Source organism: Balaenoptera acutorostrata, chromosome 2, assembly GCF_949987535.1.
Source record: "Balaenoptera acutorostrata chromosome 2, mBalAcu1.1, whole genome shotgun sequence".
Lineage (NCBI taxonomy): Eukaryota > Metazoa > Chordata > Mammalia > Artiodactyla > Balaenopteridae > Balaenoptera > Balaenoptera acutorostrata.
Window position 1 is genome coordinate 74,411,803 of NC_080065.1, and position 21,345 is coordinate 74,433,147.

General features: G+C 45.1%; 1 long non-coding RNA gene across 1 annotated transcript; it reads right to left on the reverse strand.

The window, feature by feature from the left end:
* Positions 1-780: 780 nt before the first annotated feature.
* On the reverse strand, positions 781-21,129 carry LOC103011506 (uncharacterized). The gene is made up of 4 exons (XR_009007172.1): positions 21,019-21,129; positions 9,261-9,388; positions 7,356-7,405; positions 781-3,881 (listed from the first exon to the last, which is right to left on the reverse strand). It is a non-coding gene; the product is annotated as an uncharacterized LOC103011506 (long non-coding RNA).
* Positions 21,130-21,345: the final 216 nt, after the last annotated feature.

Sequence of the window (21,345 nt, forward strand, 5' to 3'; positions counted from 1 at the left end):
TGGTAAGTTATTTGCAGACTTCAAGTTTTTCTTTACACTGTGCTGACATTTAGTACAGCCCTGGTGAGGAAAACAATACTACCATTCATAGCTCTAGACGTAGATTTCAATCGACTTAAGCGGGCACAATGAAACTTGGTCATTCACTGGTTACCCATATTGTGTTCTCAAATTTTCTCTCAGCAAAAAGTATAATGACTCAGTATTGTATGGTTGCATAGACAAGGGCTCGGAACAAGAGACACTAGTTTTGTCTGACGGTGTGAGAAAGTCGTGAAGGGATCTTTTCTTCCAGATGGTGTTAAATTCAGCTGCCTTTTTAACATTGGCCTTGCACAGCAATCTGCTGCTCCCCTTTCACAAAGACTGCGCTTGGTTCCCACTAGTTAACATGCATACTCACGCAAACTGCAACTTCGCTCCAACTGTTTTACAATGCAGTGGTATGCTAAATAAACTTGATCCGGTTTCTGCCAATGTTAAAACTAGCTTTCAAAGAACTACTTAACTGATATTTACACTTCTTTTGACTTAAATGTACATGCCTTTGGAATATTTCAGATTTCAAAGAAATATCACCTTATTATAAGGTCATTGTAGAGATTACCTTGGACACCCTTCAGACCCATGTTCAGATACAGTACCTCTCTTCAACACACACAAATAAAACAAAATGTCAGAAATTTGATGTGTAATAGAAAAAGAAAAATTGGGACATGTTGCAGCAAGAGCAGTGGAACGGCAAAAAATAAAATTAAAATAATAACATTGAAATGTATTTTTATTGATCGATAAGTCATGTAACATTAGTATGATACAAAGCAAGTTTGATATGACAATGGCAAACACATAATTATAATATTGTTTATTTTCCTTAGATGTTATATTTAACACATTTACATAAAAGACCAAGATGTAGGCAAAAGCTTCAGTAATTTGACTCCATTGAGTGCTTTTAGTAAACAATAGGTTTCCCCAGCAAACATCTTATTGCCTTAATTGAACCTCCTTGAGAAAGAAAACCACACACTTTGTAATGTAAATGTTAATTGTAGTAGACAATGGTTCTAGGTAAATAGCACCCCTGGACATGAAGTAAATGAAAGGAATACAGGCACTTAACAATGAAAGGTTGTTTGCACAAACAGTAGTTCAAATGTAAATAAACAAGGGTCTTCTCAACGGTCACTACAGTAGTAAAACTTTGGCACGTGTTCAGCCGCCAAATTGAGAATTTACGTTAATAAAATCTCTCAGAGTTTCTATCTGAAACTAACAGTGGTTTTACAGGCTTCTCCAGTCTGCAGTCTTACAAGGAGTTGAAACTACAACGGAAAATGTAATGCTTTTGAAGAAAAACTATATGTTTGGGATTTGGGATTGTCAGGTCACATGGAAGATAACAGGTCATTTTGGACATTTTCTAATGCAATGTTTGTATTTATATTTAAATGCCTATACAAATGTTTGCTCGGTGACATGTGGAAAAATGTAAGGACTTCTATGAAAAGATTACAATGGGGACCTTTAAAATGCCAAAGTTTCTACTAAGCACAGTCATTTTTAGATTAAATTAAAATGACTGTTTAGAACACATCCAGCTGGTACTATACTAGAACAAACCTTTATCATATTATAATTAACACTTTTTAGGTTGATGATTTTATAATTTTACTTCCAGTGTGTGCCTACTAGCATAATTAGACCAAGTTCCTAGATATATCATGTTCAGAGGTAAACAGCCTGATGAAGTGATTATAATGTCTGTTATATAGAGACATATTTTTAAATATAACCCTCCCAAAACAAAAGCCAAAAGGTGGTCACAAGGCCACAAGTAGGGACTGAGAATTTGATGTGAGGGGCAGGCAGTAATGGGACATTTTGGGAACTTTTCTACTAGCTTTCCTTAAATATTGAAAATCTCAACCGAAGAAAAAAGCCAAACTTAATTACGGTCAGATTAAACAGCGGTTATAAAATTAACAGAAACATACAGTACACAGCAGCTACAGACCAGTTGGTACTGCCATTTGGGAGGCTGCGGATGGCTGTGGGTGGGAAATGCCTCTACTTTCTTAAGCGATGGAGATGAGTATGGTGTGTGTACTTGATGTTTTTTTCATACCCTCACCCCCCAACAGGGCTGTCTGTCATAGGCTGCCGGCCCCGCTTTACCACTTGCCCCCGAGCGTGGGAATCGGAGCGTCCTGCCGTTCACATCTCCTGCATTCCGTTTAGTGGAATCAATTAGGCAAGACAGACCCTCAGATTCCCCACCCCCTTTCCATTTTTGTCAGGTCTATATACGTCCTAATTATTTCAGTTTGGGATGCCAGAGCTGTTTCCTGGATAGACCTGATCATCCTTAAACAAAAAGAGACGAGGCGCACACGTGGGTTGTGGCGTAAATGTCACTTTCATTTCCAATGCTAGGCGCAGAGTAAGACAGAACATTTTTTTAACACTTTGACAAGAGGGGAGGCGATCTCGTCTCCATCATGTCTTTCTGCTTCAGTAGCTTCCTCAAGGAAACCCTCTTGGAACAGAGAAGCATCTGTCCTTGTATTTTGAATAGAAGAATAAAAATCAGCCTTTGCTTTTTTTTTTTTTGCATTTTCCTTCCTAGCTCTATGTCCTCAGTAGATACAGATTATTAACCTTCCAGTATAAACTTTTCTGAAAGTCTAATTTCATATAATTTGACATACAACCCAAATACATGCAGTTTCCAAGCATAATCTTCAAATTGTTCAGGGGAGGGGCCTCGTTAGGGAATAGCCTAAGTCTACGTATATGGAATCATATTCAAACGAGGTACCAGACATCTCTACAACAGCTCTCTAAGAAAAACAAAAACCCTCCATATATAAACTTTTACCTTAAAGTAGGACAAACTACATGTGCCTCTTTACTCATTAGCACTATACAATTCTTTGCAGCTGTAACAACCTCACAAAATATCTCCACCTTAATGTTCTGGCATACGTGTGTCAATTTCCCCTAATCCCACCTTTCGTCATAAGGGAAAAACAAACACAGAAACAAAGTTAGATTCAATAAGTATTCCTGACCTTTCTGCTTTTTACTGTCTCTCGGTTGCAGTTCATTCTCACACGCTCCCCGGCGATCTTGAAGGAGTTTTTACTTTCGGTTATCTAGCTTTATGAAGACCAATACACTCATACAGCTAGATAACCAAAGATAACAACTCGCTTCCCTCACAGCCTCTGTCTTCTTCTGCCCAGACTCCAGATCCACATCTTTCTGGCAGCACCGAAGAGTAAGTAGTCCTCCAGGATACTTTGCCGCGCAAAAGATTCCTCCTTGTATGTAAATATGACCTGGTTTCTGTCTGTGTGTGCGGCTGGACATCCAAACGAGAGCTGTTGCTTTCAAAGTTTATTCCGAACTTTTTTTTTTTCCTTTCAGCAAGTAATCTCCGGCAGCGTTAGCCAACAATTCATCTATTAATATCAGAAAATAAAGCCAGCTATTAAGGTGCAGCAAGCGGTTAAAGAGCGAGCGGCAGCATCCGTCCCTTCACAGGCCTCTATTTGCATTGTAAATTGCTTCCTTCTCACGCAAGACTCTTTAGCCTCCCTCTATAGAGACGTATAAAGCCAACGGCAATTTCCAGCGCAGGTTAAGGAGGAAGGGGAAAAAAAAAAAATCCCATTCTATAGAAGAAGTGACAGCTGATTCAAGGATCTGCTCCGGATCCTTTTGGGTAAGGCACCATGAGCTTTTTACCAAGCGGTGGCAGCTTGATTGCACATATCTTGTGTGTGTGTGTTTTAGGGGGAAGATCCTCGATTTCACAGGGCTTCTAGGCTGGGGAGGAGAAGATGCCGTCTTGCTGGCGTGCTGCTGCCCCGGCTCTGAAAGAAGGAGAAAAGGGCCATCATTGGAGGGGCTTTTCACTGCCAAAATGTGGACCAGCCCGGCGAGGTCAAAGGTTCGAGACCGCGGGAGACCAAGGTAATGATGATGTCATGAGAAATCTCAAGTACACGGTTATTGATATGCATCAGTGATCATCCAACTGCCCCACGCCTGCTGCCCGAGCAGAGGTAGCGGCAGCAGCAACGGCAGCATTTCAACAGCCCTATTTTCTCAATCAACATCTCTTCCGCTAGCACTACCGCCTGCTCCTGGAAAAGCAACCCGCGCCCTTTTACCTCCTCGGTGCTAGTGCAGATCGCTCTAATATCCAAAGACTGGAAGAAATCTCTCTCTAAGGACAGATAAAAGCATTTCAGATCTGGGGAACGTCTTTACCTGCATTTCTCTTCTGGCAGATTGCATGGGCAGACAGATGGAAGGCACTTGGCGATTGCTTAAAGCAGGGCCTTGCTTTCTGGGGCTGGGAATCAGATCTGTATTACGCGGTGAGTCGATGTGTGATTACATTGACAATTTGCTCTGGTGGTGTGTTTTTAATGGCTTCACAGTTCAGTCATGTTTTGTATCTATGTACCGTGGCGATAGGGCAGCGTATTTTGTTCTGTAAGTTCAAAGTGAGTGCTCTAAGCAAGCCGACTTCATCCTGGTTTTAAAAAAATAACTCTGTATACAGGGTGTGCCTTAGAATGTAGCACAGGTAAACACCGCAGCAATAGTTTCTAATGTTGTACACAACTCTGCTGTAATAAAAATGCTGAGGCTTTGTCTGTGGTTTCAAACCTCAATTTTCATACAGAAGGGCAAAATGTACTAGTCTTCCTTATGAAATAATTTTAAAAAGGATTGTTACCTCGTTAAAAAGACAGATAAAATACCTGGATGTTTTAACTCTGCCCCTGCAGTCCCCTTCCCCACCCCCACCTTTCTTCTGTCTAGAGAGAATGTTGTTCTATTAATTAATTAGCCTCATTCTTTTTCTTAGGACTTTTCAAAGCGTGACTATGACCACTTAAAGACCTCTTTTCTTCTTCTCCTTCGTAATGGGTAATCTATGTCTAATGCACCTATGACATGTACAATTCTAATAGTCAGATGTCCCTCAGCAGAACATCTGTCCACATAAAATGCATATTCACCATGGGTGAACTTTATGGACTGTTATGAGTTATGTTTGGTGGTGCTACCATTCTTTAAATATATGCTACAAGCAAATGTCATAAATCTTCATATTCATTTCACACATCACTAGTTTATCACAATACTCTCATTTTCATAGGTTGACTATTTCCCCCATCACTAAAACACTTTCATAATATACACTCTTTCATTAATTCAGTAATTTATTCATTTAAGACATGAGTGTGAATATGGTTATCAAATTATAGAGCGCACATATGTAAATCCTATAGAAAAGACTGACAAGTAAAGAAAACAGAATTGCTAAGAAAAGCCCCCAATTAAGAGTTCAAACAACAATATTACACCAATTAAATATGTAACTTAGTAACACGGATGCCAACTTTTCCTTAGTTTTTTAGCAATTTACTTTTTTGGTGAGCATTCTTGTCCTGATTATTTAGAAAAGACTAAGCTATGGAAATTGCTCATCTATTTTTCTTTTCAAATTTTGAAACAAGGAGTACAATCAGAAATGGCTGCATTGGGTTGTATAAAAAACATACATGCAAACTACAAACTAAATCAGAGAAACACACACCCATAGAGTTACTGTTCCTTCTTGAACTATGAGGCACAACATAAACTACTAGATAAAACTTGAACACATCACTGAGGCACATGCCATTTTTGACATTATGTAAAACCCTAATGAGCTTTGCTTCCTTGGAAGATTGAGAGTATTTTGGCCTTGCTTTCCAAGACCTAGAAGCAGAATCATTAGTGATTTGGCATGTACTACATAAAGGAAGCATATGATCAGATGAATTCAATTCCTTAAATCAAACCCTAAGAAATGTCAGATATTTTTAGAATATCTTTTTGCTTTATATATGTCTGCATGGGGGTTGGTGAAAGTAGAGAGATGTGAGGCAGGTATGTCTGTGTGTGTATCACCACCATATTTGTGTAAATTTGCAAATTAATGTGACTACATTTCCATTTAACAATTAAATGCATTTTTAGAACCCAAGTAACTATCATGAAAGCCAAGACACTGAACATCTGAGACACTTCTACAATTAGAAGCTACAGAATATACTGTCTTAAAATAGCATCTTCTGTGGCAATGCCACATAGTCATATCAACTAACTCCAGGACTGGCCCCTTGCCTGTCACATATATTGTAGATTCATTATGAGAGTGCCAAAAAGTGAATTTATCCAATGTAATGATTATGGGCAGTCTGTTCATTAGCCATATATAGCCAATTAAATATTTTACCTCTCCATCATCTTTCAAGGTATGAAGAAATAAAAGATACATAGCAAGGCTTAACACTGAGCACCCGGGTATTCTGAATATTGCCAAGGTTTATCATATACATTTCAAGGACTGTATTATTATCTAGGATGTGAGACAAGTTGAAACAATTGTGCTACTCTAAAGATTCTTAGCAATGCCTGCCATACATTGTTGTGAGCAACTGTTAACACCTACATGTTTTTATTTCAGTTATTTTTGCTTTCAAAAAGTTATTTAGCTGAGCTACAGAATACCCTTTTTGAAATCTGCATATTGAAGGATATACTGAATTCATATGGCTTGCCTACTCATTCTCTAATAAATTCCCATTAATGGCCAGTAGATTAGGACATGATTGTCATGTTTATTTTCTAATCTTTTTATAGGTCTCCAGATAGCTGAAACATGAAACATCCTGGTTTTCTTGGAAATAAACAATCTCTGCTTAAGTTAAAAGTGAAAAGTTATGATTTTCCACATATTTAGATCAGAATTATGCTATTCCATAAATGCAAATACATCAGGTTTGCTACTAATATTTAGAACACCTCTCTGAATCCTGTTCAGAGCTCTGCAGAGTATATAAAGAAATTGGCCTATCACTGAATTCCCTTTTTAATACTGAGTTTGTATGATTCTCAAGAATGTAAACCACACTCCACTAATACAGTCAAGACTACCATTTTCCACATAAAAGTCATTTAATTTATAGCGATTTGTATAGTTCAGGCAAGGTACTTGACTGGCTTATTTTCTAATAAAAGTGTCCTATTATTTCTTCTGTATCCTGAATTTATTTTTTATAAGCAGTTAAGGTTATATTTGCATTATCCTTGATATATAATATACATAGGCTACCTATCGGGAGAAAACTGCACATACTGGAAACTTAGATTTTTCTGGAATTGTTTCTATTGCCTGAACTGGGAGATATGCAATACACTGCAGGTCTGTCACCCAGTAAATAATATTCTATTTTTATTTTGTACATCGCTTTAATTTTATCAAATGTAAATTTTTAAATTACCTTTGGTTGGTTGGATTGTCTATTCATTTTATGCTTCTTTGTAGTCTCATCTGGAAAATAGTCAAGAAAACAAATGATCACAGTTTTATATGTATATATACACACATACATATACTTATATATATAATAATGGCTTCATTTACAGTATTGCAATTACCAGGATTCCTTAAAATGCCAGGAGATTCCAGAAAACCCCAGTATAAGATATCCTGTGCTTCAGCACCCACAGAGTTAAATATGCTAATTTGCATTTAAATGGAGACATGCATGATAATGGGAATGCAAAATATGTAGAATCTGGAGGGGTTTGGGAAATTAATTTTTTTCTTTCTTCTTTTATTTTTAGCTTGGAAGAAAGAGGGACTCTTAAGAAACATTAGGGATTTGAACATTATAACCTGCCATACAAAAGAGGAGGGAGAGTTCTCCCATGTAAGAATCTCAAGACTGGAACAAAAGTCATATTTTTTAAACGTTTAAGGCACTGAATTTCCAGGCCTTTCAAACAATGGGAATCCCTGGATAAATATCTAATCCATTAGAAAGATGCAAATAGTTTACTGTAAGGCCACAGCACGGTGAGATGTGCATTCATATCTATGGCTCCTGATTGGCTATTTCCTCCAGTAAATCAATGAATAATGTAAAACCTGATTGCTGTAAAGTGGTGGATTTTTTTATTCCCTTCCCCCATCCTTCCTTGACTCAATATTCAAGAAGTCTTACACTCCCGAAAATAGGTGCGTTTCTTTTATGATTTTTTTTAATGCTTATTGTTATTTTGGAGTGGCCGGGGTGGGGCTACTGGTTTTGCAAAATGAAAGTCCTGCACTGGTTCAATTACGTTGACTACGGGAGCTCATTTCTCGAGACAGCGCCCGAACTACTGGTGCCAAGGTGGGGAAGGAGGGTGGCCGGCAGAGGTAGGCACCACGGTAGGGAGGAAACTGGTTCCGACCCCGCCGCTCTAGGCCCAAGGCAGCCACAGCTCCCAAAGAGCCCCCGGCCGTGGCCGTGACTTGACAGAGCCTCCGGACCAACTTCTGATCAATTCCACTGCTGCCCTGACCCCTCGAGACAGTTCCCCATTCAAACACCGCGGGTACATTTGCAAGAGAAAACGTCGCAGACACTAATGCAAATACATTGCCTGGGTTCCCACAGCCCTGGGTTCCCTCAGACAATTCCAAGCCAAGGAAGGAAGGTCTTGCCTCCCTCAGCGGGGCCTGGGCTCCTAGCAAACCGCTTTCGCTCAGATACCAGAAGAGTCAGAAGCTGAAACGCTCCAATAAGTAATCACGATGGTTGCATCTTGATGAATCTGAACTTGGGATAACACTGTAAAGCGGCCTCTCGCTTCCCTGAATCCAAAAGGCAAAGAGAAAAAGGAAGTGGAAATCCACCAGTTCTAGTTAGCTACTGTATACAAGTTTCCACCAGAATCCCATCAGACCCTCACTTCACTGCCAGGTAACTGCAACTTTGAGGTGGTTAAAAAGAATTGTTCAAAATGAGAATCCTGAATCCAGGAACGCAAAATACAATTGCACTTAGCACTAGGTTTAAGAGGGAAAAGTCGCACTTTCAACAACACAAAATTACATACAAAATTCCCCTTTCCGACGCGAAAATTTCCTGGAATCGTTCTTCAATTGGGGGGTCAGGCCACTGGATAATTAACAGTCCTGGTTCAGACAACTCACGAGATCAACAGGTTTAGCATCGAAACACACAATCAATTAGCTGAAGCAAAGCCCCGGACTGGCCCTCGGAGCGGCCCGCAGTGGGGCTCTGCGGGCACCGGCTCGCGGGCGAGGTGAGGAGCGCGGGCGCCGGGCCGCGGCAGGCACTGCTGGCCGCGCGCCGCCGGCCGAGTTGCCGCCTGCGGGCCGCCACGATACTCACTCGCTCTCGTCCCTGCGCCAGGCAGTGTTGCCCCCCAATCCAGCTGGGCAGGAATCGAGGCGCCGGCCAGAAGACAAGATCCAGAATCACAGGGCAGCCGCAGTACATAAACAGCCTCCTTTCGGCGTCTCGAAAAAAGAAAAAATAATTTTTCAGACCATCCCTCTCCTTCGCACATTTAAAACTGCCGCTCAATTCCACACGGTGATTCTTGCTTGATTGCGTCTGAAATAGTTTAAACGGATCTTCCCTTCTGGGGAGAGAGAGAGAAAGGCGCAAAAGACGAAGGAGGAAAAAAAGCCAACTTTTCCCCCCCACGCCAGGCACTTGCTCCCTGAGCCTCGGAGTGGAGAGTGAAGTGGTGTGTGCGAGGCTCGGCAAGTTTTTGGGGGGGCTGTCCAAGGTCTAGTCCAGCCCCCTCTGCCGAGGAGGACGTGCTCTGAAACTCAACCAATTTCCCCACTGCTTTTGTTACTGATGAACTGAAGCCCTATTGTTCATCCATTGCCACGGTCTTTTTCAGTCCCCACACTACGTTCTGCGTTGCCAGAGATAATGAATTTGCACCCAAACCTCTCATAGTCCCCTCCTGACAGACGGAACAAATTAGAAATGTCTCGTCTGAAGGAGGCAATGGCTACATTTTCCTATTGTAGGAAGCAAAGCACACATTTCTTTGGAAACTTCTTTTGCCTTTTCTGCCTTTATTTCCTTCTCCCTCTTTTTCTTTTTTCCTCCAGTTTTTTTTTCTCTTGATTTCTTTAGACTTTTTTTTTTAAAGAATAGCCCTGTCTTGTTTTCCCAATGCACGATTTTTATGTAACTTGTGGATCTTTTCTACCTTCCTTCTTTCCTCCCCTTCTTTCTTTTTAAAGGACTCCTTTGCAATTTTATTTACAAACTTGGAGAATGACCTTTTGACTTGCAGACTTTTTTTTTTTTTTTAAAGAAAGGTCTTTTGGTTCAAGTCCCCCTTCCTAACTCCTCCTCCTCTTTTTGTTGTGGTCCTTAAATGTGTTTGGCTAAAGACAGTAATACATTATAAGGATTTTTATTCTTTAAACTCCAGAGCTATTCAAAAGGTACGAGGGACGCTCCATAGGGGTTAGCTATTTGAGGGGGAAGAAAAGCGTGTGTGTGTGTGTGTGTGTGTGTGTTCCACGGAAAGAGGCAGAGAGATGTGGGAGGGTGTGGGTGGGAGTGTGCAGGGAGAGAAGGGTGGGAGCCTTGAAGAGAAGGTGGGCTTCCTGGAACGCGAGCCGGGAGGCTGTCAGGGGTGTAGGCGCGAGGGGGAGGTGCGAGAATCCGTCTCGCCGAGGGCGGCTTGCACCCCTGGGCCTATTCGCGCGCCCCGGCCGGCCTCAGCCTGAGCGCGGGTGTCTGAGCGCGCGGGCGCCTGTTCCGAGCCTGCGCGCGTGCGACGGGGGGGGGGGGGGGGGGGGAGGGGGGCTGTAAAAATTCTGACGAGTGGCCCGTATGTAAATGCGGTTCGGGGGGAGCGGGGAGGAGGTAATGGGAGCCGCGGGCGCGCAGCCCCGCCGGCGGCCCCCAGCTTTCCCGCCAAGTGCAGCGGGAGGACAGACAGCCATGCGTGTCCTTGGCGGGAGGGCCCCCGCCCGCCGCGCGCGCCTGCCCCCGCGCACACGCACACACTCCCATCGCCTGCGTGGGGCCCGGTGGCCACGAGCATATCAGGAAAACAAAGCTAGGGCTGCGAGGTGGAACGAAGAAACGGCAGCCTTGGCGGCCAAGGGCAGGACTGGGAAGCCAACACCGCGGCCTCCGGCGCCCCTTCCTTGCCAGCCCGTAGCCCGGCCTTCCGCCCCCGGCTCTGCACGGCCCTGGCCCAGAAAAGGCCGAGGACCGTTTCTTAGCTGCCTAGGAGAGGGTGGCGAGCAGAGGCAGGGGCGGATGTGCGCAGGGAGGTGCCAGCGAACCCCGCCGGGTGCGCGGGCACGCACACACGGGCGCGCGGGGCAGGGGTGGGGAGTCTGAAGGCCTCCCTGCCGCGTAGCCAAGAGCCGCTACCTCCTCGAAGAGGCTGCCGAGCTCCAAGTGAAAAGTACACCAGGCTAAATCCGGCAAGATAGCGCCCGGGCCTGCGGCCACCGAATCGCTCGCACCTCAAGCCCCCCTCCCCAGACAATGTAATCGAAAGGGCCTGGCTGTGCAGAGACAGCCTTCTCTGACCCCCTCCCCCTTCAAATGGGTGTAACTCGAACTCCAGCCCAGGATCTCTGGCCTAGATGACCCTGGAGATAAGTCCCAGAGGTGGCCGTGGAGAGACACTGATCTCTCGCTCGTCTCGCTCACAGCGCCTGCCTCGGTGCTCACCAGCCCAAGCACCTCCCCAACACACACACGACACTCCCATCACATTGAAACTCACGCTCAAGGCATGTCTGTTAATGAAGCCGACGCGCTTAATGAGTGCACAGGTAAATAGGTACCGAAACGAGAAGCCCCCACCACTCGACTGGGCGATTTACCTCTCCCTACTGGAAACACGTGTAGCTTAGCGTGTTTTAGGAGTGATTTGCTCTTGTCTGAGGTCTCCCCCTCCTCTTCTTGTGGAGAGAAGCCAAAAAAAAAAAAAAAAAAAATCGTGTTCCATTGTCAGAGTCTTCTTTCTGATAAGCTACCCGAGCATTGGTCTAAAGCATTTGGGGAGCTGATTGATTTGGTTTGTTATCTGTTGTTTTTTGGTTTGTTGTTTTGGGGTGTGTTGTTTTTCTGAGGGAAGCAAGAGAACATGTGTTTGGTGGGGCTGGAGGTGCAGGACAGGAGCCTGCGGTGCGGCCTGAAGGCTGGCGAGGCTGGAAGCCGAGCAGTGGAGAAAGAAGGCGGCGGTTCGTCCTCCCCCGGGGTCGACACACGGGTTCCCTTGGCCCCCTCGGGCCTCGGATCTGTCACCGCCGTTGCCGCCGCCCGAACGAGCGGACTCCGTCGGCTGCCGCTCCGTGTTTTCTCCCATCCCGGCTTCACGTTCAAGGTTTAGCTGCGAGGTCACGTCCATTGACGTCAGCTCCCTGTCTCCCTCTACGTCCGGCTACATTTACATACATCAAGGAAATTAGGGCATTAAAAAAATATGCAAATTCTGCGCGAAGAGGAGCCTGTGCATTCCTGGCGCGATCGCCTTTTATTGAAGCTTTTAATTAAAGGGGCCAGTTGGCGAGCCCCTGAAACAACCGCCAAAACCCCCAAAAGAGAAAAATAAACGCTGTAGCCTTCGGGAACGGTTGTTTCGGCTCCTGTTCTGTGGGCGGTTGAGGACCGCCGGCTGCCCGGCTCGGAGAAGAACAGGTTAGAGGAGGCAGCTCCAGCCCATGCATAATCAGGGCTCCGCGGCGCCTCCATTCTTTTCTCCTCCTCCTCCTCCTCCTCTCCTCCTCCTCCACCTCTCCTCCTCCTCCTCCTGCTCCCGCTCCTGTTGGTTCCAGCGTGTATTATTTTTAATACTGATGCATATGTAAAAGGTATATTTGCATTTTTTAATTCGCGAAAAGTTCAGGTTTATCGTTTTATTGATTCCCCCACTTTTTTTTTTTTTTTTTTTTTTTGCTATCTTATTATGTCTCTCTGTCTCTCTTGTCCCTTTCTGTCTGTCTTTATTTTTTGGCAAGTGTCTGCTGCTGTCTCTTGCTAGATAATATGCACAGTTGCCTCCCTGCTTCTGTTTATTGAAGGCTCCAAATATGCACATCTGTCATGTATGTAATGCCAGCTGTATAACCTCCTGGTTTGGTCATAAAAGAAAAGACACATTTTTTTTTTCTTTCCTGACATACCCCTCTTGATCGGCTGTGATGCCCATCGCTCAAGGCTCAAAGTTTGATTGTCTAATTAACTTCATATTAGCAAAACAGTTTGGGCCAGTGCATTTGAGATAATGTATGTATAAAAGAAAGTGACCCCAAAGATTTCTAAAGAATTTTTGTGCTGATTAACTGAGTGGTGCAGCATTCACCACCCTATTGCTTTCTAGCATTTCTTATTGCAAAAAAAAAAAAAAAAAATCTATTTTAAAATGTGTAGAAACAGCAACGGACAGCCTTCTGCAAGGAAGACATTTTCAACCATGTTGTATGTTGTACCTTATCTGCTTCATTCAAAATTTACTGAATTTCATTTTTATCTTAATATGACTGGAAACAAGGCATATTATCTTGATTCAAAAGCATCCTTAGTTCCTGACTTTGGAATTAAAACAAATAAACTAAACAGTTTACTATATTAAGCCAGTTGATTTGCCCTAAAATACACAGGCCTTGAGTTAGATTTCAAGCAATGGAAATCTTATTTATAGGGTCGAATTTTTCTTTCTGGCAATATGTCTGTTCAGCACAATGGCTTCTGAAAAATATATATGTATAAAGTCCACTTTAAAAATTTCCCCAAAGCTATCATTTTAAGAAGACCGAATCCATAACTGCACAGCCACAAAGAACAGCAAAAGGCACACATGCAGCTTATTCAATTAAACAAATCCGAGTACATGCACAGGTAATTAGTTTTCTTATGAATGACTTACCTGCACAGATACTCAGGGCAAGACTCACCCTCCCCAATGGCTTTCATGCATAAATATTCACATGTATTTTCCCCCATTTTAAACCTACAGCTCTATGCCATCTTTCATGCTGGACTATCCAGCATCCATTTTTAGCACCCTTAATTCTTATGGCATTTTCAGCCTTACCCCTGGCTGTAGTTTTTCCAAGCCTACACCAAAGTGCTCATATGATATGTTATCCAATAAAAAGTGGTCAGATGGCTACACGTAAAACATTTAAAAATGGAGATGCACTTATCCTTTAGGTTTGTCCCTACTTTGCCATATATAGCAAGATTACATTTCCTAAAGTACATTTTCAGCACATTTTATGAATAGTTGCAGGATTCCACAACCGGTTGCAGAATTGCCAGTTTCTGGGGGGCACCCGGCTGAGTGAAACAATTCAGCAGGTTAAATGTCTCTTCGAGTTTGGCTGCAATCCAATCGTGCGTGGCAGTTTGTTCCTACCTGGACTCTGGCACATACCTGCCCGCCTTTATGCAGGAATCAGGACAAACACACCAGCCACGTTGCAGGGCATACAGTGGCGGTGCATATATTTAGATGGTAGTAGCAAGGAATGTGTTCTTGTAGGGATGTCTGTGCATGCATCTGTGTACAGACGCGTGTGTGTGTGTGTGCGCGCGCGCGTGCTCGCGCTGTGTGACAAGGGACACAGAGAGGTACACCTCTTATCTCTGATCTCTCTGTAATCTCCTTTTCTGTTTCTGATCTCCCTTATTGGCGCATGGTAGTAACCTGAAGCCTCTGAACCGACACCATCACTGCCGTGTGCGCGCTGTAGCTTACCCCAGGGGCCTGCGGCTCGATGGCTCGCTGGTTCGGTGGATGTTGTGGTGGAGGGTGGGTAGCGCCGCTGCCGCTGCCACCGCGGGTCCGGGTGCTCTGTCCCAGCCCGGCAGCCAAGCGCGCGGTGCCGGAGCCCCCTCCCACCCCGCCCTCACCCCCATCCTCCCCTCCCCTCTGCGCCTCCTCTCCTCCCCGCCCCCCCCGCCCGCCACGCATTACCATATGGAGGCCGAGTCCCTGCGAATCACAGCAGCAGCGGGCGGTATTTGAATAAGGCCCGCAACCCGCACAGACCCCTACTCTCCCGCAGGCAGCGTGCCCAGCACCAAGGGCCAACACTCCGGCCGGTAACCTGTCAGCGGCTGACACCTCCCCAAAGTGCCCTGGGAGCGCGGGAGGGAAGGTGTTGGGCCTCCCACTTGCTACTTTTATGTTAACTTGGCTGATAGGATCTGACAATAAATAGGGGAGGGGGAAACAGAGAGAGATATACACGGAGAGATGGGGGGCGGAGGGGAAGAGGAGAAGGGAGAGTAAAGAGGAGAGGCGTTTGAAGGGGGGAAGGGGGAGAGACAGGAGCTGAGGAAAGGGGCAAAATCGGGGAGAGGAGCCCAAAGAGTTGAGTGAAAGAGGGAGCAAAATGGGGAGGGAGTGGAGAAACGATGGGAGGGGGAGAGTTGCCCAAATATCTGAATTTGGACTCTCCAAGCTAAAAATACCACCTCACTGAACTTCACAACCTCCAATTAGACACGTGTTTCTCCCCTCCTCCCACGTCACCGAATGATTAATTTGCCATCTCAATCAGTAATAATTATTTAGAATTGTATAACAGATATAGGACCTAACGAAAGGAGCCAATTTTGGGAAACAGCGAAAGACATGACATTTAAAGATGATGTTGGCCACCTCACATTAAAAATTTAAGGCTTGCCTTGAAGACTCAGACACTTGCCCAGCCTTGTCTTCTGAGATAGCGAGACCGAGGCCCACAGTCAGAAACAAGAGGTTTTCCGAAATATTTTGGACTTTAAGTAAGAATTTTTCTTTCTTCCTCTTTGGCATTTGATTGTTACATTTTTCTTCTACACGAACTGATTACGTTTACCAAAAGAAAATGTAGATAAAGTGTGGGCCTTCTAAAATTTTTACTACAAAGTATCCCCACATCTTAACTGAGGATATGATTTTAAACGTTGGTTTAAATACATAGCCAGTTCCATTTTGCATACTAATTCTTTCAATAACTTGAGATTCCGAACTTAGCGTTTTCAGTACGGTCCCCCCCCCACTCCCTATCTTCAAATCGGAGCAGGGATTTCCCAGTACAAAATAATCGGAATCATAATAAAATCTCCAGTCACCTAGAGGATGTACCCATTGTAAATATCCTCTCGGTATTCAGAAGCCAAACTCCCCTCCTTTTGAGACACACACAAAAAGAACGCTTCTGATTAATAATCTCTCACGCGGCACACCGAGGCTGAAGGCAGGGAGCCGCAGGACGCCAAAGAAGGGGGCAGAACTCTCAATACCTAGAATTTCAATACAGATTCCGAAGACGTGCTAACTGCTAGGTTTCCGAAGGGAAATAATACTCGGCAAGCAGTGCTTTCGGTGAAGACAACCGCCTCCAAATACTGACTCCTTCCTGGGTCGGGGGAGGGGGGCGGTCGCGGTCACCCGGCATTTCTGCGTACAGACGTGCGTACAACATGGTATGTAGCTCATGCATGTGGCCAGGCCCAGGTTTCTTTCTTTTCTTTCTCTTCTTCCTTTTTTTTTTCTTTCTTTCTATCTTTTCTTTTTTCTTTCTTTCTTTTTTTTTTTTTTTAAGGCAAGAAATCGAAACCAATCCACTGTTTCTGTGGCTAGCTCCCACGAAGCTGGGATTTCAACCTCTTGTTTATTTTTAAAGCCAGTGTGGCGCCCCGGTTCAATGTCCGGCTCGGGATTTTACCAGGATGGCCCCAGTGCCCAGTCGCTGCCCACAGCACGTGAAAAGAAGAGAAAGGAGGGAGAGTTGGTGGCTTCGAGCCGCTTCCGTCGGGGCCCCGCGTTTCGCCCCAACAAACTCCTCTTCCTTCTCTCCCCGAAGGCGCTCTCTTAGGCCGGCCAGTGTCGCTGCGGTCTTGGCCAGGTGAGCGAGGGTACGGTCCCCGGGGGCAGCGGCCCTCTCTCGGGAGCTCTGGTGGGTCTGTGAACCCGCCGGGCGCGGAAGGCTGAGTAGCTCGGGGGTCCAGCGTTGGGCTCCCGGCTCCGGCCAGCAGGGGAACAGCGACACCTACTGGCCGCGCGGGCACCGAGTCGGGGCCGTCGGGGCGGCCCTGAGCTGGGGGTACCCGGCTGCTTGGACTCTGGAGGCCGCAGGAATCTGCGCCCAAGGCTCGGCCCCGCCCTCTAGGCCTCGCTTACCCCGGGGAAGGCAAAGCCTCCCCTTCTAGAGACCCCTAGGGGGACTGCAGGACGGGCCTGCACACTCGCGTGGGCACACACGCCCTCCAGCCCGAGGCTCTTTCTTCTGGGGAACCGAGGGACCCGCAGACACAGTTGGCCACCGTCTCCCGGTCGTAGGAGAGACCCAGCCAGAAGTTGGAGCCCTGACCTCTCCGGGTTCATGACCCAGGCCTCTTCTCCACCACCCCCATTTCAGTGCTGACTAAAGACGGTATCTTTACAAATTAGGAACCGAGGAGAGTTCATTATCCTCCCTTAAGAAGGGAAATGTACGAGTCAAGGACACAACACACGCAGTGGCTGGCACCAAGCGGCCGGCCGAGCCCTCCTGCTAGCTGGCCTCGGGCACGTTGAGCGCACCCTCACCGCCGCCGGCGATTGAGATTTGGTAGCTTTTCTTTCAGAATTATGATCTTCTTAATTACACAGGAAGTAAAGGCAAATTTGGGGTGATAGTGATATTTTGAGACCTAAGGGCAGGTGACTAGATAGATAGATAGATAGATAGATAGATAGATAGATAGATGATAGATAAGGGGAGAGAGAGAGAGAGATCCTGCTAAATGTAAATGTGAATGTTTCGATTGTTAGCTTTGGTTGGGAAGGGTGGGAGAGAGTGCCAAGGGAAGGCGAGGCCCGAGGAAAACCTAGCAAGGATGGGGATGAAAAGAAACCATATCGTGTATTCCAGATTTCCTTTCTCTGCTCAGTCTTTTCTATCAAGGAAATAACTATTTCCTATGCAAAGGAGAAGTAGGTGGTCCCACACTGTGTGGAGGAGGGAGGGCTCTTCTTCCCCAGATGCCTCCATTTCCAGTGCTGGGTTCTGAGGCTCACCTGAGCCTGAGAAACCTGAGTGTGATTCAGTTGTTAACCTGCTTAAACATTAAAATATATTCCTTCTCCTAGAAAGACTGGGTTATTTGAACTAATTTGAATCCTTGAGATTTTCCATTTAAAATACTACTCATTTAAAATTCCAGAATTAAAAAAAAAAACAAAAACACTTTTCATTTAAAGTTTGAGTTCATCTTGGAAGTTATTTTCCTTAGCTTTAGATACTGGTTGGAACGAGGGTCTAAAGTGTTTTGAGGAAAAGGGGAGGAAGGTCTTGTTAGGGCTAAATTCTTGTCTGCATTCTCTACAATTACAAAATTTTGCTAATTCTGTTTTGTTTAAATAAAATTGGAATCCCTTAGGGACCCTAAAGTCAAGAGTTTTAGATCAAGATTTCTGCTTTAAAAAAAAATCTCTAAAATGCTTATGAAGGCTGCTCTTCAACTCAGTTTTGCAAGTATTTTTTCTTTTTTATAAAATTTTTCTTCAAGTGTATCTGAATGTGTTCTGATAATGTATGAATTCACATCCCAGAGCAGGCCCTTAGCAGTATGTATGATGTACGAATAAATCCATGTTACTAATAATGAATAAAACAGAGCTATATTCTAATGACATCTCTGTCAATGAATCCTGTACCCCACTGAATATCAAAGTCAGCTTTTTCCTGGTACAATGGAAATCTTCATAGAACAGAAAATGATTACAGAAAAATTAAATTACACTGGGCACACAACAAGCAAGTGTTAATCAAACCCAGTTCAGAGGTGTCTTTGGGTATTGAAAGCACCTTGAAAAATGGAGGGGTTGAAATCTTTTCCTTTCTTAAGAAGCATTAAGTTTCTAGAATGTAGTTTTATTTGTGACTTGAAGATCTTATCTAGAATGGGTTCTTATTGTTGATATTCTTTGATATTCTTTGGTTTTATTTACTCTAAATATTGTTGATTTAACATTAAAGAAAATATAATTTAAGTGTCAAAATAGTGGAATTTCTCTATATACCTAATCACCCCCAAAGCATAAGCATGTTAAACCCTAATTAAAGGACTATTTGTTTATTTTGAACAGAAAATTAGGCCAGTGAAATTGTTTCTATTTACAAGAAATACGAATGTATGCATATTATTATATTACATGTAGCATTTTATATACAATGGATATATATAAAAATATATAAACCATGGATATCCATGAATGTTACAGTGGATTGTTACAGTGTGTGTGTGAAGTAAGGGTGGAGACAAGCCTTCTGATTCTGTTTAGGTCTTCTTTAATATATTTCTCTTTAAATTCCTCTTATTTAGCAAGTAAATTAAGGAATGAAGACAGGCTAAACTGTCATTAGACTGTGTATATGTTCCTTTGTCACACCTGCCCTCCCTCTGGGCTCACCTTGGAGGGTGTGTGTGTGTGTGTGTGTGTATGTACTTCCTTTCCTGCTTGTTGAGAAGCATGAAGGAAGGAAGGGATGCAAGGATGGGATTATTGATCAGAAAGGCACATCATTGAATGTAAAATGAGGAGGAAATATTTGAAACCCTGCTAGATCCCAGCTAGATGGTTATCTGGGGTGAGGGGACTTGTGTGTGGTAGCTGGCAGGCTGATCGCATAAATCACTTGAGGAGCGGGGAGAGGCTCCCAGCGCCTGGAGTGGCCTCCCTTTCAGCTGCTGTGAAACACGCAGGGGCTCAATGACGTTTGGCTTCAGGGAGTAGAGCTCCAAGGACACATGTGTGAATCTGGTTGGAGACAGGTGTGTGTGCGTACGTCTGTGTGAGTGTGTGTCTGCATGCGTGTAGTGAGGAGTAGGTACTTCATCAAAAATTCATTGAAAAAATATTGACCCTAAAATTCTGCCATATCATCAATTGGAGTCAGGCACCAAGGTCACCAACATGTCCAGGTTCACTCATGGACCGCGGAACATTATTGCTTTTGATGGTACGAATATGGCTTCTTTCATGTCTTTGGTTCTCTATGGTACTTCCTTAGAGTGGGGCGAGGCTCTAGCCTCCCCCTCCTCTCTTTTTGATCCCCGCAAACAAAACCATTCTACCACTTGAGCCGTCTGCCGCAGGTGTAATGGATGGCAGGGGGCCGACCTAACCACACTTCAGTCTCTTCTAGGTCGTCCCCGCTCTGCACCAAACAAATGAGTCCTGTTTCGCCACTAGGGTGCCGAGGTGGATGGTGGATGCCGGCCCCCGCCCCTGGCAGCGTTCAGCGCTTAGAAACCAGAGCCAGCTGACAACACACGAAGCACACAGGCACAGAGAAAACGCCGAGCCAACGCGCGCTCCCTCTCCCCCCTCCCTCTGCTCTCTGTACACATGGAGGACACGTACACAGCCTTTACACATTTAAAAGCCCTCGCGACTTCCTCTGAATTCTTGGTTACTTATGACGGCCTTTCCCACTGCACATTGCCCCTGGTGTGTGTGTGTGTGTGTGCGCGCGCGCGAATGTGCGTGTGTGTTTAAAACGCTTATTGGTAGGTCATCAGCAGCTGATCAGACATAGTAATCCAATAATCTTTTTGAATGCATACAATTTTTCGTTCAAGGTAATTTTTTAAAAAGAGAAAAAAGGAAATCTGTCGATTTCCTGTGCAAGTCTTGGGTTCCCAGTTTAGGTTCCGGGGAACCGCAAAGCTGCGCAGCACCCGCCTTGCCAAACTTTCCCTTTCCAAGATTTGAGCGAGGCGCAAATTTCCACTTCATGACAGAGCAGGGGCTGATTTGCACGCTAGTGTGTGAAAGAGGGGAGCTTGGGGACGCTCAGCATAGGGAGAGAAATCGAGTAGTGGGAAGCCCCTGTCCTGTAGTAGCTTGGAACCCTGGCGGGACGCACAGGGTGCCCCAGGACAGGAGCCGGAAGTCCAACCTTCCCAGGCGCAAAGCACCGTTTTGACCCCAGCCCTCTGATCGGATCCCTGCCGGCCGCACCTCACCCCGCCCGCCTGCTCGCACCCCACCCCCATTTTATCCTCATTTGAGTAGCCCCAGGTAACGATGCCCATCTCCCGGGCCTGGGCTATGGCCGGAGGCTGGACCGCGCCAGGAATCGAACTCCGCTGTCCCCAGAGTACTTACCTCGAGTAAGGCCCTGGCAAATGGTGGCCCTGAAGCGTCAAGTTTCCTCTTCCAGCCGTTGTGCCAGATTCTCCTTCTGCCTGCTGCTCCTCTCGGCAGACTCTCCCTCTCTCTCTCTCTCTCTCTCTCTCTCTCTCTCTCTCTCTCCCCCTCTCCCTCTCCCTCTTCCTCTCCCTCTCTCTCCCCTCTGTCACACACGAGGATTACTTGTGACTTTTAGAGGCAAAAGCTTGCTTATTCAGAGACGCGAGGGAGGGGAGACGGAAGGGAGGCGGGAGGGAGGAGAGAGAGGGGGAGACAGAAGTAGAAGGGGGATAGGGGGATGGA